This window comes from Triticum aestivum, chromosome 4A (assembly GCF_018294505.1).
Source record: "Triticum aestivum cultivar Chinese Spring chromosome 4A, IWGSC CS RefSeq v2.1, whole genome shotgun sequence".
NCBI classification, from domain to species: Eukaryota; Viridiplantae; Streptophyta; class Magnoliopsida; order Poales; family Poaceae; genus Triticum; species Triticum aestivum.
In genome coordinates, this window is record NC_057803.1 from 374407066 (window position 1) to 374418156 (window position 11091).

An 11091-nucleotide genomic window follows, 5' to 3' on the forward strand; every position below is an offset into this window, starting at 1 on the left:
GCATATCAACGCTGCGTTTTAATTCTCTACCAAAATAAGCATTGAAGTCTTCTTGTTTAACCATAAATTTATCAAACTCATCTAACCATGTGCTAGCAAACTTAGTAAATGGGATTTCAATTTTATCATATCTATAGGGAGAATTTACCTTTACTACCTGTGTCGGGTTATAAAGACCATGTGTTTCTTCAATAAGTGTGTAACAACCTGGATTTTGGCCCTTTCTTTTCCTTTTGATTTATCTGGTTTTTGCTCTGTTTTTCTTTTTGGAGTGGTTGTGTGGCCTTGTCACCTGGGAAATGATCTTCATTCCCTCTCCCAAGTGGCTCATCATCCAAAAAACCTTGCCAAGATCATGTCACTTCACTCCATGACCAAACCCTAATTTCTTTCTCTAGGGAGAATTCCTTTTTCTATTAAAGGAATAACCCTATCTGCCCTTGGTTGTGAAGCAACCTATATTTATGCCCATCCAAAAATCCCAAAATAATTCTTATAAATTGTTGGGGTCATATCTTCCTCAAATATGGCAACATATTTCATTAGCCATATTTCTCATCATGCTCAATAAAATCATTTCCTATTCTGTCCTAAATGGCACATTGTGAAGCAAGTGCTATTTATCTTTTCCCATTTGACCCCAAACTTTTTGGACATCTTTTCCTGTCCAAATAGTTGACCTGTGCCAAAATTCAAATTTATTTGCCTAGCCAAACTTCTTCAGGAATTTTTCAAACTTTCTGTCAGACAGAAGGCATTGTGAAGGAAGTACTAGCTAGGGTTACTCAAATGAGTTGAACTTTTGCACACTCCTTCATGTGCTCATATTAGCACACTCCTCCAAAGTTCAGCTTCATCCCTTGAGCTATGTGAGAACATGACCAAATCTTTGCTTCTGGTAAAACCTTCAGGTTGTGAAGCAAGTATAATTTTTATTGCTTCAAAAATCCTAATAAATTACCAGATTGTTCTCCTACCCAAATAACTTCTCTCCACCAAATTTGGCACCATTTCACCTAGCCAATATTCTCTAGAATTTTTGCAAAATTCTGGTCAGTGAAGATGTTTGTGAAGCAAGTACCACTTTGGCTTATCCATTTGGTATGGAATTTTTACAGCATCTTACTATGACCAAATCATTAGGCCTTGCCAAATTTGAGCTCAAGTGGCATCACCATGTGAGTGCATCATCCAAATCTCATTTCTGGACCAGATTTGGCAGTTGTAAAGCAACTATATTAAATCTTGATCCTAATCCCCTCAAAGTTACCAGGGTGAAAGTCCTTCTTACCCTAAACCTACCAGACAACTCCTTTGCTTCCAAACCCCTTCCTGTTGATCAGCAGTGCTTGGTCAAGTTTACTGCAGTAAACTTCAGGTGTGAACTTCCATTTAACCATGTCACTTTTAACCAAACTACCACCGCAGTTGCAATCTCCCCAGGAAGGACAAGCCCCCAGACATTGTTTGGCCAGCCGTGTGCCACTTTGCGCACCAGTGCACGCGGTGATCACAAGCTTTGGCATGCAATGCGCGCGCTCTAATGGCGTTGGCCGCATCCAGGATGGATTCTAGCTCCGGCCCCTCTCCCTCTCGCCGCCTTAACGCTCATGAGCCTGTCCAACAGCAAGCCCGCGTTGTCGCCGTCCTCCCGAAGCCTTCTCCCACTCCGTCAGCTCTCGTCGCCGCGCGCCCACGGGAAACCTGTAGCCGACCGTCTCCATTCGCGCCATGGCTTCTCCTTCTCTTGTCCCTGAGCTCTACTCATCCCTGTGCACCGCTGTAGCTCTGCTGCACCTCTCCGTCGCTTTCCCCGAGCTCATGTGTGAGCACACGCGTCCGCGGCGCCGGCCACGCGTCCGCGACGACGCCAGCACGGCTCCCCCTCGCCCTGGCTATAAATAGCCATCCCCGACCTCGTCCGAGCACACCAGCAACCCTCCCTCACTCCATTAGCCATCCTCGACCACCCAACTGAGTTCGAGAAGCTCTCCTTCCCTCCCACTTCTGCCATGGCCTCTGCCTCTGCCCCTCTTTGATTTCGGTGGTCCGCACCTCCTCCCTGCCGCTAGCCACCACCAGTGAGATCCCCTCACTCCGGCGATCCTCCCCATGCCCTCTCACCCTTGCTGGAGGCACTATGGCCACAAGCCCATCTCCACCCGTAGCTTCCCTCCGCCATAGCCCCTGTCCTCCTCGACCTCGTGTCCCCGGCGACCGTGCTACCTTGGAACGGAGCCGCCTCGTCATCCCGAACCTGCCGGTATCCTCGGCGCCTTGAACAGTGGCCAGAGCTGCTGGCAACCCTCGCTGGAGCCGTGCCCCTGCTCTGCTCCGTCGGGCACGCGCGAGGTAGGAGATGGAGACGAGGCCAGGCGGGCCCCCTCCTTTCCCCGACCCCACCAGGCAGCGACCCAGGCGGCCGGTCCCACCACTGCACGTTGACCTGCCTGGTCCACGTGGATAAGTGACGGGCCCCATCCCCATGGGACCCGCCCGTTAGCGACCACATGCCCAGTCCCGCCTCTGCTGACTGGGTAAGTGGAAGCGTCAAGTGGCGGAGTGCATTTTCTATTCTAGGAAAGCGTATTCTTTGTTTTATGCTTTTAGTTTCTACTTAGGCCCAGGCTGAAAAACATTTCTTTACATATGGGACCCTGGCAGAAAAACTATCATATCTTTTTGCTCGAGACTCCGGTTAAGGTGAAACCAAAGCCCAATTCTTTGTTTCGTCGAGCTTGTTCTGTTGGATTCATTTTCACTATGGTTTGACACTGTGAAAATGACCTTTTTTCCCTTGCACGAAAGCAGCCCCTCCGAGAGAGAACTGTTTTCAGCAAACAATTTTGCGGCTTCCCCGCACTTCTTCCCGGTGATTTCTTCATCCCCAGGCAAGCCACAATACCCACTTGCATGATAGTCATGCAGTAGCCATGGTTTTCAACTTGAATATTTATTAAATGTTTTCTTGTTTAAAATGTGGTTATCGTTGTTTCGATAATGATTCCTGGTTAGTGCTTACCTTCTTGCTATGTTGTTATGCACCTAGTTGTCATGCCCTGCTAGTTGTTAGTATTCCTTTCATATGCTTATGCTTGCTAGTAGTACATGTTGATGTCGGTAATGGTCTTCCGTGCATGACTATCGTCTGTTCAGAGTGCCGTTGTTATGCATGTTTTATTGCATACTGTTGGTTAAATGCTTGCATTGTTGTTATGTTCTTGCATGATATTTATTGTTGATGCTAGTGGTCATGCTATGTTTCTGAGAAGTGTGTACTTGTGATGTTCATGTTAGTCAGTATGCCATGCTCAGTTGGATATGATTCATTGTTGATATAGTGGATAGTTATGTCGTACTCTCATGCTTATGTTGATATCATGCTCATGCTTTGCAATTGCATCATGTTATTTTATCATGGCTCAGCATATTTGCATTCAAGTTTAACCGGATTAAATTGAACTTGAACAACTATTGGCTGAGTCATGGTGCCACCATATCGAGCTGACCAGTGCAAGCACACTTGCCGGTATGGGAAGGTCCTAACTAGGTCTATTGTCGTGCCTCTCGCCGGTGCCTCCAACTAGGGAAGGTTATGGGCGTGCTTACCTTGATCAGGTAGGCGGACAAAACCTTGTGTGCCCGTAGATTGGATGATAAGCACTTTTGTCCCTGTTTGGGACGGGCCACGAGGGTTTGTGTCTTTGGTAGACACGGGGCCACCCATGACTTAGCCCAAAGGGGAGTTGGTCGGAGTGGCCGGGAGAGTGTCATGGCAGTAGATCGGTTTTGTTGGAACACCATTGGTCCACCCGAATGGGAGTGCGAGGCCATGGGTTCCGTAGTGTGGGTACAGTGTACTAACCTCTGCAGAGTGTATATTAAAACTATCAATAGCCGCGCCCGTGGATAAGGGCCCAGTTCGTGTCAGTTCCACTGTGAGTCAACAATATTAATAATAATGTGTTTAATAACAACCCCAGTTCGATGAGGAGATAAGTTGGTTGTGATCGCCGGAAGGATCACGGTTTGAGACCAAGTGTTGGTCATGATTCTGATCGCCGGAATGATCACCATGGTATCAAGGATACCGAGTTGTTTGATATTCGTGATGTTGTGCGAGAATCATGGGTAAAGATCAAGCTCCTCATGGTCATTTAATGATTACTATGGTATTGTTTATGCCAAGCTTGATTTGATCCTGAGATGATCGTGTAATGTCCGCGGTTGGTAAGTGTTGCATGTGATGGTTATGAGATAACCCGAGTAGAATAAATGGTGCATATAGTGTCATCATGTTGCATGCTGGTATTGTCAGACATATATTGTTCATGCCATGATCATATTGTTCTAGTAGCATTATGTTCATATTGATCATGCCATGATCATATTGTTCTAGCAGTATTATGTTCATGTTGTTCATGCCATGTTATTCTGATGATATCATGATAATTCTTGCTCAACTTGTAATTGCCATGCTGTTGTTTGTCTTGAATGCTTCTGGTTATTGTGAGCTTGCAAGTACATTCAATGTACCGACCTGGCTTGTCATGCCAGTTTGCAGGTCGTGCCCGGATTGCTTGCTTGTTTGGTGTTGTTCCTATGTTCGCGAGATAGGATAAACATTTCAGCTAGAGTCCCTACGGATTGGAGTTCACCACCGTCGTCGTTGTTCCGCTGCAAGAAGTTTTTCCGCTGTTTTGAGTTGTTCTGCTGCTTGTATAGAGCAACTATGGTTGGCGTAGTGTCGTCATACCGATGTTATTCATTGTAATATCGAAGACCTTGTATTCATATTCGTGTTATAATAGAAATCTGGTTTGTTCTGTGCTAAGCAGTGTCGTATTCCAGAAGACTTCTCCTCGATCTCTGGGCTGGAATACGGGGCGTTCCGGTTTTTCTGAGTCGGGTGCCACAAGGTGATGGATTAAAACCATATATTTCTTCAACAGGCGGTAAATTAAGACCATGTATTTCTTCCATAGGAGGTAAATTCTTAACATCTTTAGCTTTAATACCCTTTTCTTTCATAGATTTCTTTGCCTCTTGCATATCTTCAGGACTGAGAAATAGAACACCCCTTTTCTTCGGAGTTGGTTTAGGAATAGGCTCAAGAGTTGGCTTAGGAAGTGTCCAATTATTTTCATTTGGCAACATATTATTCAATAGAATTTCAGCTTCATCCGGTGTTCTTTCCTAGAAAACAGAACCAGCACAACTATCTAGGTAATCTCTGGAAGCATCGGTTAGTCCATTACAAAAGATATCCAGTATTTCATTTTTCTTAAGAGGATGATCAGGCAAAGCATTAAGTAATTGGAGAAGCCTCCCCCAAGCTTGTGGGAGACTCTCTTCTTCAAGTTGCACAAAATTATATATATCTCTTAAGGCAGCTTGTTTCTTATGAGCAGGGAAATATTTAACAGAGAAGTAATAAATCATATCCTGGGGACTACGCACACAACCAGGATCAAGAGAATTAAACCATATCTTAGCATCACCCTTTAATGAGAACGGGAATATTTTAAGGATTTAAAAGTAGTGAGTTCTCTCATCATTAGTGAACGGGATAGCTATATCATTTAATTTAGTAAGATGTGCCACAACAGTTTGAGATTTATAGCCATAAAAAGGATCAGATTCAACCAAAGTAATAATATCAGTAACAAACATAGGTGACGTAGCATAAGCAGGATCATATTTCATTCTAGCATTCAGAGTTTTTTTGTTTAAGCTTAGCTAATAATTTCTTAAGATCACTTCTATCATTGCAAGCAAGAAAGTTTCTTTTAGTTTCTTCATCCATAACATAGCCCTCAAGCATAACAGGTAATTCATATTTATTAGGAGAGCCTTCATAATCACTTTCATCAGTATTATCAGTTTCAATAATATCATTCTCTCTAGCCCTAGCAAGTTGTTCATCAAGAAATTCACCAAGTGGCACAATAGTATCAGGCATAGAAGTAGTTTCATCATAAGTATCATGCATAGCAGAAGTGGCATCATCAATAATATGCGACATATCAGAATCAATAGCAGAAGCAGGTTTAGGTGTCGCGAGCTTACTCAAAACAGAAGGTGAATCAAGTACAGAGCTAGATAGCAGTTCCTTACCCCCCCTCCTAGTTGAGGGATAAATCTTGGTTTTTGGATCTCTTAAGTTCTTCATAATGATAATCAGATATAAATCCCAAGTGACTCAATGAATAGAGCTATGCTCCCAGGCAACGGTGCCAGAAAATAGTCTTGATAACCCACAAGTATAGGGGATCGCAACAGTTTTCGAGGGTAGAGTATTCAACCCAAATTTATTGATTCGACACAAGGGGAGCCAAAGATTATTCTCAAGTATTAGCAGCTGAGTTGTCAATTCAACCACACCTGGAAACTTAATATCTGCAGCAAGGTATTTTGTAGCAAAGTAATATGATAGTAGTGGTAACGGAAGCAAAAGGTAACATCAACAAACATAATGTTTTTGGTATTTTGTAGTGATTGTAACAATAGCAATAGAAAAGTAAATAAGCGAAGAACAATATATGGAAAGCTCGTAGGCAATGGATCGGTGATAGAGAATTATGCCGGATGTGCTTCATCATGTAATAGTCATAACACAGGGTGACACAGAACTAGCTCCAATTCATCAATGTAATGTAGGCATGTATTCTGAATATAGTCATACGTGCTTATGGAAAAGAACTTGCATGACATCTTTTGTCCTACCCTCCCGTGGCAGCGGGGTCCTAGCAGAAACTAAGGGATATTGAGGCCTCATTTTAGTAGAGTACCGGACCAAAGCATTAACACATAGTGAATACATGAACTCCTCCAACTACGGTCATCACCGGAAGTGGTCCCGATTATTGTCACTTCGGGGTTGCCGGATCATAACACATAGTAGGTGAATATAGACTTGTAATGTGAAGCCCCAAGACCGGAGTTTCAGATGCCTTCCAGGGTTTCCGAGTTTAGTCATGTGATTTGTTTTGCTTGTTGCATTCCTCTTTGCATATTTTGCATTGAATCATGTCATCATGCCATCTTTTTATCAAAGCTAACTAAAACTTTCTTAAATAAATTGCATGGATCTTCGATCCATTTAAACCAAGGTAACTCACATGGTGATTCTCTTTACAACATATATCCCAGTATTAGGGAGCTATAATAAATATTCCTTTATTTTGGAATTCACCATAACACACTTGCAAAAATAACCCCATGACTTTTCTGCTTCGAGTTGATCCCCAAACCTTGCCCAATAATTCTTTTCCCTTTTACCGGGGTTCCTCCAAAAATCCGAACATTTTTGGACCTTCCTTTTACCAAGTCCTAGTTCAAACCCATTTGAATTAAATTCAAATGAGTTTGAATTTACATCTTTCAATCATGCCTTTTTTCTATTTTTCTTGGAACCAGCGCATTTTTGCGAGTCCGGGAAAATCAACATCTTGCCCAAATTCCTTTCCCTAACCCCCCTCTTCCTTTTCTTTATCTCTAGTGCTGTTCTATTAAAGAAAATTAGAGAGAGGGAGAAGAGAGTCCAGCCCAACTGGGCCTCTCACCGGCCCAACCTTCCCCACCCACGTCGGCATGTAGGCCCATCCCCGCAAGCCCACCTACCCCCGCTCTAACCCTAGCACTCCTGGCCCAATCCCCTCTTCCCTCGTACCCTTCCACCCAGCCCTGCCAGGGAGAAGCCCGACCCCATCCCCGTGCACTCGATTCCCTCCTCACTCGACGCGTTGTCAGAGAGAGACCAGCGCCGCTCTTCCCGATCCCCATCTCTCCCTCTCGACCAGGCCCTCCGCCGCCTTCGCGGCCGTCATGGCCCTGCGCCCTCAAGCTCCAGCGACCGTCGCCGCTCCGTGCACCCCGGCCATCCTCCTACGCCCCTCGCCTCTGCTTCACGCAACTCCGTCCTCTGTATCCTTGCCTCGACCTTGAGCTCCTCTATCGCTTGTCGCGGATCTCCGCTTCCTCTTCCTCGCGTGGCATGGATCCCTACCGCGTGCCTGGTTGCTCACCCGCAAACCCCCTCCCCGTGTGCCCCTACTCCCTTCGCCTCCTTGTTGTTGGCTCCGCCTGCACTGGAGCACGCAAGCAGCAGAAGCCTGAGCCGCACCCTACCTGCACCGCGCCATCGCCGACCAGAGACCAAGCGCCCCTACTCCTCCTGGTATGTCCTCCTTTGTGCGGAGCAGCACCACCAAGGGTCCTCGACCCGAGCTGTTACTCACCACCGACCAACGCCGACCCAGGGCAGGACCTTGCTAGGTCCACCCCGCTCCGGCCACGACACCGGCAAGACCACTGCTGCATCTGTACACCACGTTGTTGCTCGTTGCATGTCAAGAGCGTCATACTTCTATGTGATTACCAATCCTTCTTGATCATCGAGGTTGTCTTTTCAATTCTTTCCAACCGGTGTTTGTTTCATCCGTCCCCAAGTTGCCTTTGTTTTCCTACCCACACATCCCTTTTTCTTAAAGGACTCGGATTTCTTAAGCAAATATCCATTTTATGGATGTGAAGCTTCCCCATTCTTTTCCGTCAATGTTCTTATCTGGTGATTCTTAGGAAGATACTAACGGAGCCTCAAGTTCATCATTCTTCGTTCTCTTTTCCTCTCAAGTGGATTCAATTCAAGCTTTTAGTGTTGATCATATTCCTTTCCTCGTTTCAAATGTTAAATCATGCCGGTGCACCTCTTAACCTTCCACTTCTCACTATTCAATTGTTCCGGAGTGCTGAAGATATCTCAGAAGATTCTAGTTTCCATTCTCAATTTGTTCAAGTTCTTTTGAGGTTGTTATCTTATTCAAGCCATTTAATTCAACCAGCGCAGTCTCCCTTTCAAGTAATCATTCAACGGTCTTTTTCTCTTGAGTGGGCCCTAGCCCATATGTCTTTTCCCAGGATCTTACCCGACTCTTCTAATTTTCCGGAGTAATTTTTGAATTCCTTTCAAAGTATGACGTAAGAATGAATTATCATCAGTCATATGTATTTCTCCAAGATCGGTCAAATTCTTTTCATCGTCGGTTCAACCTTTCTAATTTTTTTCCAGAGTGCCTCAACAATTTGTGGTGGTGTTTCTCATCTTCATTCTCAACACTTGAAGAACGAAGAAGAGTTTCTCTCAAATCTTGGTTCGTTCTCTCGAAGATTCATGGTTCTAGCTTGATGCCATCCTCTCATAATTGTTTTCGATTGTGAGAATTCTTTTCACCCATGCGGAGCATTTCAAGAGTCTATCAGTTTGATTCTCCGAAGGCCATCATTTAGGGATTATTCATATTCGGCTTTAAGCTCTTGTTCTCCAAATCTTACTGGTGCATCGCTCAAGTACTCTCTAGTCAGTTCATGATCTATTCGTTCTCATGATTCAAATTCCCCCAAGTATCTTCATTCGTTCTTTAATTGTTCCCGGTGTTTCTTTATTTTTTGTTCGTTCTTTTTCAATTCTTACGGTGGTTTGTTAAAGTTTCTTCTTCCTTCGTTTTCATATCAATTCATTCGTTGTTTTCAAATCCTACCGACGATTCGTTGAAGACCTTCTCAAGTTTGCAATATATCTATCTTAATCCTTTCTACGAGAATAAGTAGTATGTCAAATAAGCATAATGTAATTGTTATTCTTGTTTCATCCAAGTGATTAATTTCTTATTCCAAAGGTTCATCAAAATTCTTGATTTTATTTGTTCATCTTTCTTTTCTGTAGTTCCATATTTTTCAGCATTATCTCGTTGCAAAGCTCCATCTAAATCATCGCAAGGCTTCACCTTGTGTTTTCAACTTCTCCTTCCTTTCGTTTGATCATCCTTTTGTTACCGGAGTTCTTCATGGAGGCTCTACATAATGGCTCATCAAAGATATAATTACTTCTCGAAGTGTTCATCGGGATTCTTTTCAAAGGAACTCAAGTGTTCTTCATATTGCATTCCGAAGTGCATTTGTTCTACCTTATCTTTTGAGGTGGTGTTATGTCATTTTGAAGGCTCCCTTCTTGTGTCATGATTCACAAGTCGGCCGAAATGACATATTTTAAATCCATCATTTTCAGCTCATTCAGGACATCTTTTCAACCCATCAATCCCTTCATTGGAGTATCTTGGGTTATATTTAACCTAAAGCTTTCCCTAAGGGTTGTTGCTATTTATGGTGCTTATAAATGACCCGAGTTCTTCATTTATCCTCCCGGTGAAATAAGTTTCTTGTCTCCTTGTTGATATCAATCCAATCTATTATTTCCGTTAGTGGCGGTGTCGGTGTCAAAACCGGCGGATCTCGAGTAGGGGGTTCCGAACTGTGTGTCTAGGCCAGATGGTAACAGGAGGCAGGGGACACAATGTTTTACCCAGGTTCGGCCCTCTTGATGGAGGTAAAACCATACGTCCTGCTTGATTAATATTGATGATATGGGTAGTATAAGAGTAGATCTACCATGAGATCAGAGAGGCTAAACCCTAGAAGCTAGCCTATGGTATGATTGTATGTCATCCTACAGACTAAAACCCTCCGGTTTATATAGACACCGGAGAGGGTAGGGTTACACAAGGTCGGTTACAAAGGAGGAGATATACATATCCATATTGCCTAGCTTGCCTTCCATGCCAAGTAGAGTCCCCTCCGGACACGAGACGAAGTCTTCAATCCCGTATCTTCATAGTCTAACAGTCCGGCCAATGGAGATAGTCCGGCTGTCCGGAGACCCCCTAATCCAGGACTCCCTCAGTAGCCCCTGAACCAAGCTTTCAATGACAATGAGTCCGGCGCGCAGTATTGTCTTCGGCATTGCAAGGCAGGTTCCTCCTCCGAATACACCACGGAAGAATTTTGAATATAAGGATAGTGTCCGACCCTGAAAAATAAGTTCCACCTACCACCGTAGAGAATAATATTCCCACAAATCTTAATCCGCTGACACGTTTTGGCAACATGACATTATGCCATGGCCCGGTGCTTATTCGAACCGTTTTTCTTCAACCAGCTCCACACATAACGCGAGGCGGTTTCTTGACACGTCTTGTCAAAGCAGAGATCATGTTCCCCCAATTATGGGATTCTCATTAATACGGTCGTGGGTAA